Source organism: Sciurus vulgaris, assembly GCF_902686455.1.
Source record: "Sciurus vulgaris genome assembly, chromosome: 7".
Taxonomy (NCBI): domain Eukaryota; kingdom Metazoa; phylum Chordata; class Mammalia; order Rodentia; family Sciuridae; genus Sciurus; species Sciurus vulgaris.
In genome coordinates this window covers 26157719-26176179 of record NC_136467.1, presented here as the reverse complement: position 1 = coordinate 26176179, position 18461 = coordinate 26157719, and positions in this window count along the sequence as shown.

Below are 18461 nucleotides of genomic sequence, written 5' to 3'. Positions count from 1 at the left end.
GGGCGGGGGCAGGGGTAGAGACAAAGCTGTGAAGACACCGCTCTCTTGGGGTTCTTGCCTGGCATGACTGATTGGTCTCCCACCATTCTCCAAGGGGGGAAGGGGACTGTTTTTCAAGATGCATGTGCATATCAAATACGACTTCCTGGAGGCTCCTTCTAAGCCACTTTTACATTTCAAAGAGGATTTATTTATCCCATTAGTTTGGCAAAGAGGCTTTCTACAGGTGTGGAACTCTTTAGGAAGAACTTTCTATACATTCTCCGGTGTGGAGCTGACAATGAGGTTCCCACATTGGTTGCTGTGCTAATTCAAAGGATGCTTTGTTGCTCTAAAGAGAAAAACAAACGCATCAGGAAGAGAAATTTTCACTGAATATCGTAGACCTGGTGACTGGATTGAATAATATTTTCCTTCCCTTAGCAGATTCAATCATGGTAATTGTAATTGCAACTGGTATCGTTGAGTGGCACTAAGCATGTTTGGTGTCAATGCCTCCGGGCTCCTGTTGATGCAATTCATCCCACGCACCACAGCCAAAGAGATCTTTCTAACCTAAAGCCATACCATCTTATTCCCTACTTGTTAGCTTAAAATTCTTCAAGAATCCACAAAAGGCAATTCTGACTTTTTAGCATGGCAGAGAAATCCTTCATGCCCCGGCCCCCACCAACCTGTCCAGCTGTACTGACCCACAATGAGCAAACTTTCTAGGAGCAATAGATCCACATGAACAAGCCCACTAGTGACTAAGGACCAAACCAAAGGTTAATGCTTTAAGTGTGCTTGTCCTCGATGGCTCCAAGAAGTAGATGCTGTTAACATTCCCATTTTATAGATAGGGGAAATAGAGGCTAAGGTTAGATACCCTGTGGGAAGTCACCAGTTTCCCAGTGGTGGAGCTGAGTCCCTTTTTATGGATTTCCTGCAGAGTCCTATTCCATCATTCAACTAACTGGCTCCTTCTCTGCCCTAAGGACTCAACTCAATGGTTAACTTTTTTGGAAACCTTCTCAGGCTCCTCAAGGCAGAGTTAGGAACAAGGTCTCTGAAACCAAAGCCCTTGTGATCAAGCACTTATTACAGTCTATTGGCTCCTTTGCATCTGTTTCCCTTATTAGACTGTGAGTTTTGGGGGGACAAGGTAATGTATCTATCCCCAATATCTACTGCAGTGCCCACCACATGACTAGTTGATGCTAACCAATTCCTGTCATGCAGAATGGATGCAAGAAGGAGTGTTTGGGGAGGTAATGTGCACAAGGTTTGCTTTTCTTAATAGATTCTTGTCTATTCTCTGGTGCTGAAGTTCCCTGTATATGGTTTCTACATCCCTCGGGTCCTTGAAGATTGTAATGGACTCCTTGAGCTATTTTCAATATTTCAAAAAGGCTAACAGAAACCATTACATTTTCCTGAGATTAGTCCCTACAGGCTAAATAAAATGTCAAGTTTCTTTGCTTTTGGCTCAAGTCATAACAACCTGGTGTGGAAACAGAGATTCTCTTCTCATGATCGGAAATTCAGACTGGCAGCAAGGACTTTGTGTGATTAATAAAACAATAAGAAAATAAATTATCTGTTACTTGAATACCACTTGTTTGGTGGAAGAAATGTTTCAAAGTTTGGAATCACAGGGGAAAATCTCAATAAAAGTAACCCTTCATGGTATAAATATGGGGGAGTTTCTGCCTTAATTAATGGACTTCCCAATGTTTATATTATGAAGGATCACTTTTATTAGCCACAAACCTTCTAATCTCACAATACCCTTTTCAAAACTCTGAGGAAATGGTCTTGTGATTGGGCAAGTATGGCTGTTCTATTGAACTCCTTTTTTAACCTCTCATTGACAATTGGATCTGAGAATAACCTGGTTTCTTTATCTGCCATCCGTTGATCATCAGATTTAACATAGCTTATTGAGTGAAATTTACGTTCTTTTCATTGTTACTTTTTACCCACAAAAAAAGAAAAGCAAAATAACAGGGAAGAGAGCAAAGCAGACAAATGAGTTTTCCTCTGTCCTTTCTGTGGCTTCTGGCCAGGATATTTTGATTATGAAGAACGCCAGCAGGCTATTTTATTGAAATAAATTCCAAATCCCAATTTGTCAGATTTCTCACAGACTTGCTTTGGAATATACCATTATTATAAATGATTTCATCCTTGTCAGTGAAGGCAAAAGGTCCTTCATTAGCAGTTCTGGCTCTGTCACAAACCTTTCCATGGGTTCATTTGACCTCATGATTTATTGTAAAATTCATAGTGTGCAAACATCGCCATAACCTTTCAAGTAGCATGCTTGTCAAATTTTTTGTAATGTGTCCTCAGTCTCCTGTACTGTTTGGCTGGCACGTCCTGCTAGGGCTGTAAATATTCTTCCACTTCTTGCTTGCCATCATTTGTATGTAAGACTACTCTTTTCTTCATTTCTGGAATCAGCAGTGTCACGGTCAAGCTTCACAGGCGTAGTAATCAGACTGTGACATCTGCAGAGCTGAATTCCATTCTATCTGAAGTGCAGCCATTATCTCCTTGCTCTAGTTTGTCCTCCACAGACAGGCTGGAGTTATCTGTTCAATAGCCAGATTGGGTCTCCTAGGTCCCCTGATTAGAACTCATTGAGGTGTCCTCATTGCTAACATTATCAACTCCAAATTCCTCCTCGTGATATTGTAGATCCTTGATAATTTGCCTTCAAGGCTAACTTTTCACCTTCAACTGCCACCGGAGCCTCAGAAGTTCTCTTCCTTCTACCCCTGGGCTGGGCTGCTTGCCTTTTAGAATAAGGCATGGCCACTTATGCCTGCCATGGTCTCATATCCCTATTCGATTCCCACTCATCTTCCCAAGTCCTGTCGAATATCATCTCCTCCGGCAATGTTTACTCATTCTTGTACTATAGCATACGTCATATTTTGATTTCTAGCACAATTAGCTCTTTCCATGTTTGTCCCTTCCGTACCCATGAGCTCTGGAGGACAGAGGTTGGGTTTCCAGTTTCCTCTTTACCCAGCCTCTTTCCCTAGCACCCACTCAGTCTGGATGTTTCGTGTAGTCTCACTGAACTGCCTTGGATTCCATGCCGGCCTCTTTCATCTTTACCCCTCTGGCATGACCACCTTTGAAACTGCTCAGGATTCTCGAGGGCATAGTTCTCCAGGGGAGCTTCCCTTTCTCACCTCCAGAATGGATCAGAGCCTTCTCGTGGGATGCCTCCCATGCTATGCCTGCACTGCTGCGCATTACACCGTGCACTCACTCACCCCTCCTTGCACAGCAGGGTCAGCTGGAGGTCCATGAGGTCAGGAATGAGTCTCGTTCATCTCTGATTCCTGTTTCATCAAATGTCAACTAACTGCATTCAGCATAAATTTGAAATTGTCATAGTTTCTAGTCGCTGAATTCATTAAATTTTTAAATATATCCTCCTTCACTAATAATTGAACATATACTTCTGGAATTGGAATTGACTGTTTTACTTTAATAAATAGTAAGTTACTGCTTGTTGAAATGAAAAAATACGATATTAAATATCAGACTATGATTTTATTTGAGCCAGGAGCCATGCACATGCTTGTAGTCCCAGAGACTCAGGAGGCCGAGGAAGGTGGGTCCCAAGTTCAAATTCAGCCTGGGCAACTTAGCCTGACCCTGTCTCAAAACTCAAAATAAAAAGAGCTAGGGATGTAGCTCAGTGGTAAATCACCCCTGAATTCAGCTCCTAATACTGGGAAAAAATAAAAGTGATTTGATTTTAAAGGTAACTGCATGTTTATGGAGACTTCCCCATTTTTTTTTTTTTTTTTTTTTTTTGGGCCTATAATCCTTTCGCTAGCATTGTGATTTTGAAACAATTTTGAGGGGATGTCCAGGATCAAATTGTTTTGAGGAATGTCAATCGCACATGAAATATTTTGGGAATTTGGGGAAAATTTTGTATTCACGAGTGACTCAAGAAGAAAACAAAATGAAACTTCTCCTTACCTTATAATCATTCTCAGTCTCTTCTTGGCTTAATTTTAGCCAGCCTTTTTAAATCCTGACCACTTGAGAAAGTGAGTGTGGGGTGAAGTGCAGAGTTCCTTTTTTCTATCTCAAGGGCAAGACATACTCCTTCCTCTTTTCTTTCTTTCTTTTTTTTTTTTTTAAATCTTCATTCAAGTTAAATGAGAGTTTGCAAATCAAATCCATATACCTTCCTTCCCCCCTGAAAGACATCTGTATTGGCTGTTTTCTCCTCTTCTCTCACTGCAGTCCATGACCAGGAAATGACACCTTGGCCTACCAGAGAAACAGTGGAGAAACACCAGGCCCCAAGAAGGCTACAAGAGAGCAACGCATGGGCTTGTCTGCCTGCCTTCTTTCGCCTGGTGGTTTTTCCCAGCCTGTGGGAACAGACCTGTAGGGTGACGGAGACTTTCTGAAACCAGTCACAATCTCTATCACCTAGCACTGTGGATGAAGGGCTCTAACTTGCTGATGAATGTCGAATGAAAGAGGAATGAAACATAACTTAGGAACTGGTGTAATGAATTACTTTTGGTTGAGCCCTGTAGCATTCACAGACCTTGGCCAGAGGATGAAGAGTAGGGGAGGGGGGGAAAAAACGTGTCAGGATAATATACTCAAAGAGAATGAGTATTAGATTTGAAAGAAAGCTCCAGAACTTTGGTTTGTAATTGCTTTTGTGACAGTCCCTCAAATTCTTCAGGATGTGGCCTGTGCTCCTGCCGCATGCCTTTGCTTTGTTCTTTCATTGGGTTTACTCAGTAAATAGTTGGGAAACACTCATCCAGTCCAGGCCAGAGCCTGAGGCACTGAGAAAATGGCCGAAAGATAAGCCCCTGCTTGGAACCTGTTTATCAGACCACCTGGCTGTTGATAGGCTCCATGGCGCACTGTCCCAGTGTAGGTGGTTCCCATGCAGGCTCTCCTGGCTGCCCTGGGTGCTTTAGGAGTGACTTAGCCCGAATAGCTGAGCCCACCTCATGATGCTCTGTCCGTGAAGAGAGGGTCTGTGGTAGGTGCTGTGCTCAGCATGTGCGACTATTCTTTCATTTAGTCCTTTTGTCAATCCAAGGTAAAGATTCAATTTGGAAAAAAAACAAAACACAAAAAAACTGAGAGATGTCTTTTAAGAGGACTGATGTCAGAGCCGGATCTGTCTGGCTGTACAGCCAGTTTCTCAGTCATTACTCATTTCTCAGTTGATCTGTATCTCCTCTTGCCTCCACATGAGGGAAGATACAGATGGTCACCCACTCAGGATAGTTCAACTTGCAATTTTTTGACTTCAGGTTGTGTGGAAACACGTTCAGTATGAACTTTACTTTGAGTTTTGAATTTTGCCTTTTTCCTGGGCAAGCAATACGTGGTAGCGTGCTCTGAAGATGCTGGGCAGTGGCAGTGAGCCACGGCTCCCAGTCAGCCACAAGAAGGAAGGTAAACAACTGGTGCTTAATGGTGTGCTGCGTTGCCGAGCTGGGGTGTTTGGTAGGTTGGGTGTGTTAAATGCATTTTAACTTACAGTATTTTAAACTCCTGATGAGTTTATCGGGCAGTAACCTCGTTGAAACTGACACAGAATCTGTATCTAAAAGCTTCTCTACTTCCCTGCCCTCATCTTTGAATGTGTCCCTTATTGAACGCTCCTAGGAGGACTCAAGAGTGAAGACTTTTAGGAACACTCAGTAGGTGATGTGCCAACAGGGAAGAGGGTTTGAGAGTTACTGTAACTCTTTGTCCCCTCTTCTGCTGTCCAGCTACAGTTGACTTGATGCAGGTTTTCCATTATACCCAGCTAACAGTCTTTAAGTCAAAAACACAGCTTCACCCACAAATTTATGGGACTGAATCATGGGGGTTGGCAGCCACCTTTCAATGGAAATTTCATAATATTTAGTATAGAAACAGCCTTCTGTTACAGTCTCAGATATTAAGGGTATTCCAGATGTCTAATTTGCATTAACTTAGAAAATAGTTAATGTTAATGTTGACAGAAATTATTGTTTTTTTTTTTTTTTTTTTAAACTGATTCTTAAACCCATAGTTCTTTTTCTCCACCTCTTCCACTTGCTTTTATAGAGCCTTGGACATCCTGAATTATTTTGGAAATTTAAGGGATATTCTGTATTATTATAGTAGTCAACAGGTTCCTGGGAAATTACTCCAAGTATAGCTAAAGCAAAGAAAAACTTGTCCTAGCATGCCAAGCTGTCTCCTTTACCAACATACACCTGGATTCCACCTTAGTGTTTTCCAAAGCCCTGAATATCTAACTATGATATTTTGATGACCAATAACTAAGTAGCACATACAGCAACAAAGCTTCATGTTGAGGTTTTTGAACAAGTGCTATGGATATGGTGCTTTGGGTTCCAGGTTGTAAGTTCAAATGCAGCCCACATTAGTGACAACTGCAGGATATTTGTCTCTGCAAAATGAACCAGTGTTCTAACTCAGAATCTAAGATATTAGATCATAAATATGGTCACCACCTTTGACACTTTGTTTGCAATCTGAGCAGAAAGACCAGTCATAGTGAGATGGGTAAAATGAACAGAAAATCTTAAATCTTAAAATAATAAAAGTATTCAAATTTTGTAAGACCAAATCATCGTCAGTCAAATGCACATATACAGTGGTTTATTTTTTGCTTTTATGATTGCATGCACTGGTAAGAAATGTTCTATTCGGACAAATATCAATAATTTAATAATTTTTATAATCTACCATTTTAGGGACTCTGTAATTTAACATTTCTACATGTAAAGAAGTATTGATTGCTTTGTAGTGTCGACATCTATTTTTCCCCTTAGGAGGAGTGTTTTAAAATGTTAGAGGTTTCTCTGTAATTGTTTTTTAAATTTTGTCATGAAAAGGTCTCCTTTCAGAAGTAGTTTCCAAGGTAGAAAGCAGCCTTTCCAGGAGACCAGACCAATGTTTTCCTTAGTCATTCATTCATTCATTCATTCATTCATTCATTCATCCATCCATCCATGCATCCATCCATAGAATATCCAGGTAGTCCCTATTGTGATCACAGTCCTTGCTGTGGGGAATACTGAGCAGGTTAGCATGCGATCCTCTCCTTCAGTGAGCTCAGGGCCCAGGTGGGAGTGTAGTGGGGACCTGCAGTTGATGATGAATGACTCACCAGTGCCTGAAATGTCACAAGGCTGTGTGTGACTGTGTATCAGGAGAATGCTGCTGATAGTAAACACATGCCCGGAGTTCCCGAGAAGGGGAAGTTGCTGTGGGGAGGAGGGCTAGACAAGGTCCATCAGAGGGGCACCGCACCTGGCCTGGCAGGCGGGAAGTCCTCACTAGCTCATTCTAGACCAGGCCCCAGGGTTTGCACCAAAGCCCCGCAGTGGGAACCAGCAAGGGGAAATGTTAGGGACTCAGGCTGCGTCCTGTGTCAGAGGTGGCAAAGGGCTGGGGTTTCTAGTTTCTTTAGATCTCAGCATTACCTGGGAAGATCACCTGTGAAATTACATGGTGAAGAATCAAACAATGTGCATTGTTACCTGGGGAGGCATGGGAGGGCCTTGGGGCTTGAGTTGTCCCCAAGTCCCACGGGGGCCATAAACCTTCTGAAATACTATGGACATTTCTTCTACTTCCTTCCTTTCTAGTGCTTGCCTCTACAAATAAAATGGGCGATAAACCAGATACACAGGAAACACAAAGATTTTATTTTAGTTTTACTTTTACATGTGTTGTTTAATTTTTTGTCTATACCTAAAGCAGTTACCAAATTTGGTCCAGTTTGAAGTTTCCAGCAAAGGGCATCTGTTTTCTGTTGCAACACACTGTAAATTTCTATAGCTTTTTTTTTCCCCCCATTGCCCAATATCATTGAAATTTTTTTCCTCTCACCTTTTCCCCTCTTTCCAGCCTTGAAAATGCTGAAGTCTCTTCCTCAAAAAAATTTGTTTAGAACAAATAGATTTATGGTTTTAGTTGTTTTTCTAAGGGCTGTTTCCCAAGCATGTAATTAACAAAAAAATTGATTTTTTTCTTAAATGCCCCCACATTCTCTATATTCTACTTTAACACGTGAGCCTAAAGATGGCATAGAATTTTATATTATGGGATTGCTTGTAGCTAGACCGAACATTAAGGAAAGACCACCTAATTTTGTTTTACTAAATCAAGCATGCTTTTAAAGCTAAAGAATGAACATCAGTAGCTTGTGTTGGCGATGACCTCCAGATCATTTTCTTTATGACATCCCAGAATGAATCCTGCAATTGTGTGGTTTGTTTTTCTTCCCATGTGAATGATACTACAGAACCTCAATCTGTTTATGTCCGCCCACTTCTCTAACTTATCAAGGTATTTGCACTTCTATCCAGTTTTCCAAAGTGGAATGTACCACACCCAGTTTGATGTCATCACTGAACTTAATAACCATATTCTCTCCCATCATCTAAGTCACTACTAAAAATAGCACTAGATTAAGACCAACCTCTTTGGAATCCCATGAGGTATGCATCTCTGGGTTGACGTCGGACTATAATAATTACTTATGGGGAAAGGCCTTCTAATCACTTGTGAATTCACCTGCTGAGAGCGTGATTTCAGGATGCAGTCCTCTAATTGCCCCATGGCAAGCAAGACAAAACTTAAAACTACACAACAGTCACAGTGATTTAACATCTGTGCCTTTGACTTGGTTTTTATCAGAGTATGCTGCTGAGGGCAAGAATTTCACTAAAGTGATAGACAAATGTGTGTGTGTCTTGATTTTTTCCAAACATGCTAGTGTGTGTGTGTGTGTGTGTGTGTGTGTGTGTGTGTGTATAAGATTACAATATACTTCTGGATCTTAATGTTAAGGTGTTGAGTCTGATTTTTTAAATGTACCTATTTCTCTTTTTAAACACAAGTGTGCATGTCTCTTTCAGTCCACAGACACCTCACCTTAGGTTTGCAGAGATAATTGCTAGTGATTCTGTGATGACTTCATTGAAATGCCATACCCCTGTGTTTGCCAGTAATTGTTTATTCATTCTGCCATCCGAGCTTACCGGTCACACATAAGCATGTGCATTTGTGTATAATAATGATTTTTAATTTATTGAGTGGACTCATCATCTGAAGCACTGCGAAAACACAAGGATAAAAGCAATTCCTACCTCATGTTTGTCACTTAGCTGGGATAGACATGGCAATTAAGAAAGAAAAACATGGAGGAAGGAAAGGTCAATCATACTGCTGAGACTTCGCTGGCAGCTGGCTGAATTTTTCTTTGGCACAACCTTTGGACCGCAGCCATTTTGATTTAGAGGAGACCATTGTAGGAAAAGCCTTCCTGGGAATGTGGAATGTGGGAGTTTTGAGAAGAGGCCTGAAAAAGAAAAGGGAACTTGCTAGGATAGTTGGAGGGAGAGAGAGCATAGGTTCATACAAAAACAAACAGATTGTTCTCATCTCTCTGTCCTGCAAAAGGGATTTCCAGTGGCTTCCAAAGGAATTCTGTGCATGATGGGTATGGAGGGGAAGGGAGACTGTTTAAAGGAGTCAGCCCTGTTTTACCTGGCTGCCAAACAAAAGAACCTTCTAGCCACACAAAATCAGTTGCACAACTCCCCACATCTTGGTTATGATGAGGACTTGCTAAACCTGGTGTTTCTGGTGCTTGGATTGTAAATGGTTGTTTTCTATAAGCCATCCATGTTTGTTGGGAGCTGTGAGTCAAGTGTTGACCATGGGTAATCTGCAGAGGTGGGATGTCTGCTGTGCCATCTGCATACTGTTAAGGAGCGTGCATCCTGGTGAGCCACACCTAGTCCTGTGATCTGGCCTCATCCACCCTCATTGAGCTCTCTCCATCCCAGTGACCAAGGATGACACCTGATGTGATTGGGTCTTTCCTTATAGCCTGGGCTGAGACCCTCACCCCTGGGGTTGCTCTGGAGTAAGTCAGATGAAGAGTGACCATTACCTCCAGGAGGCCACTGGTAGCGGTTCGTACCTGCAGGAGGCAGTGGAATGAGTGGTGCCCTCGGCTTGACTCTTTCCCATTGGCTCACAGGACTTGTTTATTGTACTTCCTGACAACCAAATCTGCCCCTGAGGAAATGAGATTCCAGACGTCTAACCTGTAAAGTGGAGCATGAGGGAAGGGGAGGCGGGACAAAGAAAGCATGGCCTGATGAAAGTGGGGTCAGGATGTGGGGATGAGCAGAAAGCTGTCCTCGCCATGAATGGGCCATCCATAGTGGGTGGAAATGGGTGCCAAGGAGATAGGCTGGGAGCAGGGAAGGCTGGGAGATGCCCAAACTTTCTCCATCACTGCCTTTGTCTTGTCTTTTCTCCTCTTATTCCTACGCATCTACTATTAAGCCTACAATAATGACAATATTAAGTGTCAAAAACACTCTGCTTTAAACCAAAGATCTCTGAATGAGGCTACTGTTTATTGTATTCTTTGTTGGTGCAAGGTTAAAAAAAAAGTGCTTTTTTTTAAAGAATCCAGCTCATTCAGGTTTTAATATAGAGCAGTGCAAAACACAATGAAGAGTATTGTACATGAATGGTCCCAGTTTCTTGAAGATATTGAGAAACTCTAGCCCTGTGTTCTTGCCATAAATCAGAAGTAGATCTTCCCAAGCCTTGACTGATATCTTCTTAGGTTTTATGTAGTACTGAAGCCTTGCGGACATCGGTATGTGGTGAGGTTTGAACCTTGGCTAGTATAGGGATAATTACCAAAGCTTGGTTGCTGAATTACAAATCCTACTTACCTAACAAGCACACAATAGCAGCTTCTCTAATGGAGTAATCTATTCCATAGCTGGTGCCAGCAAGGGCAAGGGGAATGTGTTATCCTGTGGCAGATCAACGCACCTCTTTGATACTGGCTGAAAACAGAGGTTGAAACTTGCCTCTGATTGCATAAGTGATTCCTTCCATACAATTTATCTAATTACAGATTTTTAAGTATAGTGATCCTTAACTTCTGGGTGAAGAATTTGGGGTTTTATTTGAGTAGAATCTTGCTAATGTTCAGTCCCCAGATATTCTCACTCTGCTTCCCCAAAGTGAGGTTAGGTGCTACCTTGCTTTTTAATGTGCAACACAAGTAGCGGGGAATACATACCATATGCTGAAAAGAAATGTCTTGCTTTTTGCCATGAGGTTGTTAAGGTGTGTTGATGTGCTGACTCTGCATGTGTGCATGCACAAACTCGGGGCGCTTGAGCTGGTGCATGAGGGTCCCACGCCTACCCTGACAGGGACTAGTCTTGGCAGGAGTCACAGCGGAATATGAAGCTGGAATGGGGATCTCTAGTAGGTCACTTAAAGTCACTTTCTACATTGCTTGTGGGTACCGCTTATGCATACACTGCATTGACACTTAATATTATCAAATTCCTCTTTGAGTTTGGCCTTACCACTGAGCAGGCCTCTGCCCATTTTTCTCTGGTGAAGCTGCAGTTAGCTATTTCAGATTCTAAATACCTATGTATTAACACTTCACTTGCTTGTTGATGTCAGGGCCTGTGAGATTCCACAAGAGTATAATTTCAGAATAATGGATGACATTTCTTCAAAAGTACCTTTCAGCCCAATTTAAGAATTGTTTTTACACACTTTTAAAAATGAGAAGTGGATTTAGTGTACCAGGAAGAGTGCAGTCTTTAGAGAGTTCAGCATGGCACTTCCTAGTTGTGTGTCCCTGGATAAATTTATAAAATATCTCTGAGCCTCAGTTTATTTTGGCACAAAAGGGGAAAGAATCCATTTATTTCTTTTTTGAGCTTATTCAGATCATTAACTGAGACATTGCATATATTCTTTTCCTGCTGTGATAACAAAATGCATGTGACTGGATTATTTATAAAGAACAGAAACTGCCAGGTACAGTGGCACATGCCTGTAACCCTAGTGACTTGGGAGACTAAGGCAGGAAGATCTCAAGTTTGAAGCCAGTCTCAGCAACTTAGTGAGTACCTAAGCAACTTAGCAAGAAACTGTCTGAAAATTAAAAAAATAAAAAGGGCTGAGGATGTAGCTTAGTTGCAAGGTGCCTCTAGGTTCAATACCCATCACAAAAGAAAAAAAAAATATTTTCTCACAGTTCTGGAGGCTGGGCAGCTTAAGATCAAGTTGCCTGCAGGTTTGGTGTCTGTTTTGACATGGTGCCTTAAAGGTTGCAGAAGGAATAGAAGGGTGGAAAAGGGTGTAGCTAGTACCCTCCAAATGCTTTTATAAAAGCATTAATCACCTCTCAAAGGTCACACCTCATAATACTATTGCATTGGGGATTAAACTTTGACATGGATTTTGGAGGGACACAATCACTTAAACTAGAAAAACATATAAAGAGACTAAGACAGTGCCTGGGTTAAATAGTCACATCAAGCAGTGGTGTGTCCAAGTTGGCTTCTATTTGTTTGGAATCCAGTTGTCAAATTTTCAGGTAGCTCTTGTGCAGGTTGATATAACTTTGGTACACTGAATCAGCAACAGTACAAACACAAACCAAACTTTTCCTTCTCCTTGGAGAGTTGACTGTAACACATTTAGGAGCACACCCTTCCATAATAAGTAGTATTTCCCCTTGCCACAGCTCCAAATTACACTGTGAATCTTCTGGCCTTTTTAAACAAACCATATAGAAGTTAAAGTGATCCTATAAAGAAGATTTAAAGTAATCACAGTAAACTTCAATCACTTTCCATAGTGTAACACAGAAAAACTGTCAGGGCCTATGGAAACTGTTGCTACCATCTTATGGCATGGTGAATATTCTGCTCTTTGAGGGTTTATGTTAGCTTTTTACAATTTTTTCCTTCTCTTATTATTATCTTGGGTCAGCTCATATGCCTGTCTTTAATGGTTCCTCCTAACTTATTATGAGCTATTTCTCATTCGTTAGAAGAAAAATCAGCTATTGAAATTATGTAAAAAGTAAATGTAACTGGCTCCCAATTAAAAAATGGGCAAAGGATGTGAATGGACAGTTCTCCATGGAATATGCAAATGGTCCATAAGCACATGAAAAGATGTTTGACATCATTTATCATCAGGGAAATGCAAATCAAAATCGAAATGAGATACTATTTCATGCCCACCAAGATGACTTCAATCGTAAAGTTCATTAATGTTAAGTGTTAACAAGAATGTGGATGAATCAAAACCTTCATCTCTGTTGGTAGAAAGTAAAATGGTGCAATTACTTTGGAGAATAGTCTGGCAGTTTGTTCAACAATTAAATATAGAATTAGCATATGACCAGTAATTCCACTCAGGTATACGTCCAAGAGAAGAGAAAGCATATGTGCACGTAGAAATATACACAAGAGTATTTACAGTAGCATTATTTTAACAGCTCCAAAGAGGAAACAGTCTAAATGTTCATCCACTCACAAATGGATAGCCAAAATGAAGACTCTCCTTACAAAGGATTGTCATTTGGTCAATAAAAAGGAAAGAAAAGCAAATATGCTACAAGATGAAAGCCTTGAACACGTCATGCCAAGAGAAAGAAGCCCGTTACAAAAGATCGTGATCCATTCACATGGAAGTCCAGAAGAGTAGGTGGGTGATTGCTTAGATGATGTCCTTCTGAATCTGTTATTCATAATAATTTTAATTGTCCCTTTCGATGACCAATTCTAGGGTACTGAGTAAGTGCTCCTCTCTCTGTCTCTGTCTCTCTCGTCTTGTGTGTGTAGGTTTAACAGTGTGGTATGACAGTCATGGTGGTGCTGCAGTTCACGGGAGATACTTTAGTCTCTGTCTTCTGTAGAGACTGGAGAGGGGAAATGGAGGGCTCAGTTGGCAATACTGATGTTTATAAATCCTCATTGGTAGAATGGAAGAGGAATAATGCCTAGCGGTCCCTGAAAGTATCAAACTACTCAAATGCTGTGTAATTTCATTTATTTATATTTTAAAAACAAAGATGGGAGAACTGAGGACGCTGACATAAACACTGACCCATGCCCGTAACTTTCCACCTGATGCAATGCTTCAACACCTAGCAATATGGTCTGCATCTCTTACTTTGCAGAATTGCTCTGAAAAGGTTACCACTTGTCCTCTTAGACTCTACATATCTGGAGAGGAAACATAACTATGTCACTTAAAATGTTCTATGAAACACCCAAAGGTCCGCCTGGAAAAAATAAGTCATTGCTTAAGGGTAAGCCGATTCCCCTCAGAATTCTTACGCACTACTTGCAAGATTTTTAAAAAGCTACACTGTTTCTCTTATGTGGTGCAATTCAATTTTTAGTGCCTATTAATGCTATTTTTACATTAGCATTTGGTTTTTTCTCGTACTTTATTGCTAGTCATTCTTAGTTTATTTTTGTTTACCACAGTGCTGAAGGATTAGATTGCAGGAAGAAAAACAAACAAGGGAAAGTACTTCTGAAGTTCCACACTACATCAATTGAACACCCAAGAGCCCAATCTCGTGGCTCCTGTCCTCTGGTGAGGACTAAATACTCCAAAAAGACTTAGTCAGTAGCTTTCCCCAGGGTTTCCCCTGCTCTCTGTGCACCTGCCAGTTGTGCAGGCCTCCTCTCAAATGTGATATGTCATTTTCTCAACAAGTACTGGGTCAATATAAAGTACTTTGGCATTGCGGGAGAGGATTCCTGTCTGACCTCCATCAGCGGATGCTTGATCTCTGGAAGCCTGGGAATTGATTACCTCCTGACTTCAGTAACCACCGTCACCTATCTCAGCTGCACATTTGGAAAGAAGGAAGAAGCAGAAGGTGGGGAGATCTCCCCTTGGGCAGGAGGGAACAAGAGTGCACTGATTTGTGTATCCCAGAGCTAACCGGGTCAGGAGAATGCAGTGACTTACCTGTTGATACACATCGTCAGTATCTTGGTGCATCTTTCTGGGCTTGGAAGAAGAGAAAAAAATTATAAATGGCATTAGAAATAATATTTATGAAACGTTATTTTTTATATATATATATTTACTTCCAATCTTAATGCTAATGAAAAATAGCTATCATAGGTAAGAAAATAGATTGCATCTGAGAGCATCTCATATCACAGGAAAATTCAGTTTATCGTTAACACCACTTACAGATCATTTCTAGTCTACCTACATCATAAATTGCCAAAATATTAATATAGCTTTTTACTTTTATGCAAAACCTGTGTGATGCTTTATGTTTATCTTTCCTATGTTCAAATGATTAATTATTAACCTTGAAACTTCCCCTATGACATTTCGCCTATCCCCTCCCACAGCTTCTAATTATTTTCCTGGATGTTATCAGTTGTTTCTATTTTTACCATCTTCTCTGAAAATACAGTGATTTTAACTGAATGTTAAATGTCACTCTTTGGGGACCTGGGGATTGATCACCGTCGGACTTTAGTAACCACAGTTGCCTGTCAGCTATATGTTTGGGGAGACAAAGTAGGACAAGGATGTGCCATCGATTTCTATAATGGCATTGGAATATGTTCCCTTTCATTCTTATTGAAATGTAAGTGTATTTGCTATTTGCTTTTTTTTTTTTTTTTTTTAAACGCTATTGAGCATCTTGCATACATCTTCATTAAGATGTCTTCTGTGAGCCTGTATCTTTTCCTGGTAAGGTTAGCATTAATTCAGAACTCACCCGAGTGGATGAGTAATTTAAGTTGCTACTTCCAATGTGCATTACTTTGCGCTTGTCTGCTCTGTGCTTCATCTGCTACTGTTTTGCCCAATTACTGAGTTTGGATTCTATGTTTCTCATATCCATCTGTGTAGACTTGGGGAACCAAAATAGTTTCCTAGAGTCAGCAAATTTCAGCACCTTATTATTTAGTCCATTTTCAAGGGTGTTAATAAATATCCTGGCGAGCATTCCTCTTGTATCGATTGCTGACACCCCACTATTAACTCTTTTCCAGGCTGAGAGCACGTCATTTATTCTTTCGTTACCCCTCTATCTCTTAACCCACAGTTAACCCATGATTGACAGCCCTTTACCTCTTACCCAGTGGCTGCCAAGTTTCCTTAATAGCCTCTTGTGTAGGACTGTATCAAAAGCCCTTGAGAGTCTAAGTAAATTACATTCACTAGTTTCCCTTTATCCACTATTTTGTTGCCCCCATAAAAATTCTGCATTAAAAATACCAAAGGCACATAAAGAAAATAACAACTTCCAAATGTTTTCCTTTTTTAAAAAATCTGCTGATTTATCATCTAGTGCTCCTTTTTACCCCCTTAATGTTAATTTTGTTTCCATCAACCTGAGAGTCACGAAACAACAATAGACTAAAGATTATTTCTCTGCCTTATATTACTGCTGTAACATAACTGATTAAATTTTTGAATTACTCTACAAGTAAATAAATTTTACTGTTTGGTCACTTCTGAATCCTAGTCCTGCCTTATGACTTTTCACTCATTCTCCAGCTTTTCAAAAATTTCAAGAAAGGAAGTCTTCTCTTTGGTAGCTAATGCTCCAATATTTTGCTTTTATGCGCATGATACTTTGTGATGACATTTTTTTTTTTTTTTTTTTTTTTGCGCCAGGGATTGAACTCAGGGGCCCTCAACCACTGAGCCACATCCCCAGCCCTATTTTGTATTTTATTTAGAGACAAGGTCTCACTGAGTTGCTTAATGCCTCGCTTTTGCTGAGGCTGGCTTTGAACTCGTGATCTTCCTGCCTCAGCCTCCTGAATGGCTGGGATTATAGGCATGTGCCACCGCATGTGGCCATGATGACTTTTTTCTGGGAAGATATTTATTCACTTATTTATTTGGAACATAGTCACTCTACCCTGATGATCCCTCACCTTAAGCAGAAAAAAGATGGGTTTAAAGGAAGGACATTTGAAAGTATATTATAAGTGATGCTTTTAGTTGGGCATGGTGGTGCACACCTGCAGTCCCAGTGATTTGGGAGGCTGAGGTAGGAAGATTGCAAGTTCAAGGCCAGCCTGGGCAACCAAGAGAGACACTGTCGCAAAAAATAAAAAAACAAAAGAGTGGGGGTTTAGCTCAGTGATAGAGCACCCTGGGTTCAAGTCCAGTATGGAAAAAAAAATCTCCTCTGTCATAATTCCAGGTTTGACCTGAGGTTGTTTGTCAGTGATGCTGATAAGGGCGATGATCACATTGGCATTATGTAGGGAATGTGAAGAAACACCGTGAGGAGGTGCTGTAGTTTGGATGTGATTTGTCTTCTATGGGTTCATGTGCTGGAAGCTCATCCTCCATGTGATTGTGTTGAGGTGATGGAACTTTGAAGAGGTGGGGCCTGGTGAGAAGCGGTTAGGCCATTGTGGGCACTGCCCTCAAAAGAGATTAGGTAGTTCTAAAGGGACCCCTGTTAATTCTCATAAGAGTGAGTTGTCATTAAAGAGCGAGCTTGATCCCCTGACTCTCTCTAGCTTCCTGTCTTTGTGATCTTTCCCTTTAGCACACATTCCTGCCATGATGCCCTTCACCATGAAGTGATATAACCAGGGGACCCTTACCAGAGCCAGCACCATGATATGTGGACTTCAGCCTCCAAAACTGAGGTAAATAAACTTCTTTTCTTTATAAGGTTCTCAGCTGCAGGTTTTTTTTGGTTTTGTTTTTTTGTTTGTTTGTTTTTTCTGGTGGTACTGGGGATTGAACCCAGGTCCTTGTGCATGCAAAGCAAGCACTCTACCAACTGAGCTACATCCCTGCCACTGTAGGTATTTTCTATAGCAATGGGAAGCTAATAGAGGAGGCTATACATTGACATTTACATACCCTTTGAACCTCATAGCAACCCTTGAGGACTGTAAATGTTGTTGTTATTATTATATCATCATAAACTACACATATGAGGTACATCATTTGCCTCAGGTCAGGGAGTATGTTAAAGACCCTGGACCAGAATCCAAATTTTTAGATTCTTCATCTGGAGTCCCTTTTATTCTTCCATGCTGTCATTGTGAGCCATTCTGTTCCTTTGAGCTGAAGGTGTAAAAGCTTTAAGCCATTTTAAAAATTACTTGTAGCTTCTTATATACTATTTATTTCAAAGTCTTTTCAGGAGGTATGCAGTTCTAAATGTGGAGGGGACATATCCTTGCCCTCTTCTATCTTCTATCTGCCAAATCTTACCCTTTTGAAGTGAAGGACATTTTCATTTCGGATTAATATTAGGACTACATAAAAAAGCATTTTGCTCTCTGAGGCAAGCTTTTCTTCAGTGTTTCAACTAACCATTTATACTTTTATCATTTGTTTTTCCTACAAAAAAAGTCTCCCTCATTTAAATTGTCACAGCTTGGGAGCCCTGCCTGGAATACATAATAACTGCTTGTAACACTTAAAATGAAAACAAATTTACCAAGAATGGTGGAATGACAACAAAGAGCAGGAAAAATATAAGTGCATGGAAAATAGTCTCTCCTACGCATGTATTTTCAGCACTAAGTATTTTTATTGAAATTGTTGCCTCCAGTTCTTCTGCTTACCTCCTCTTCATG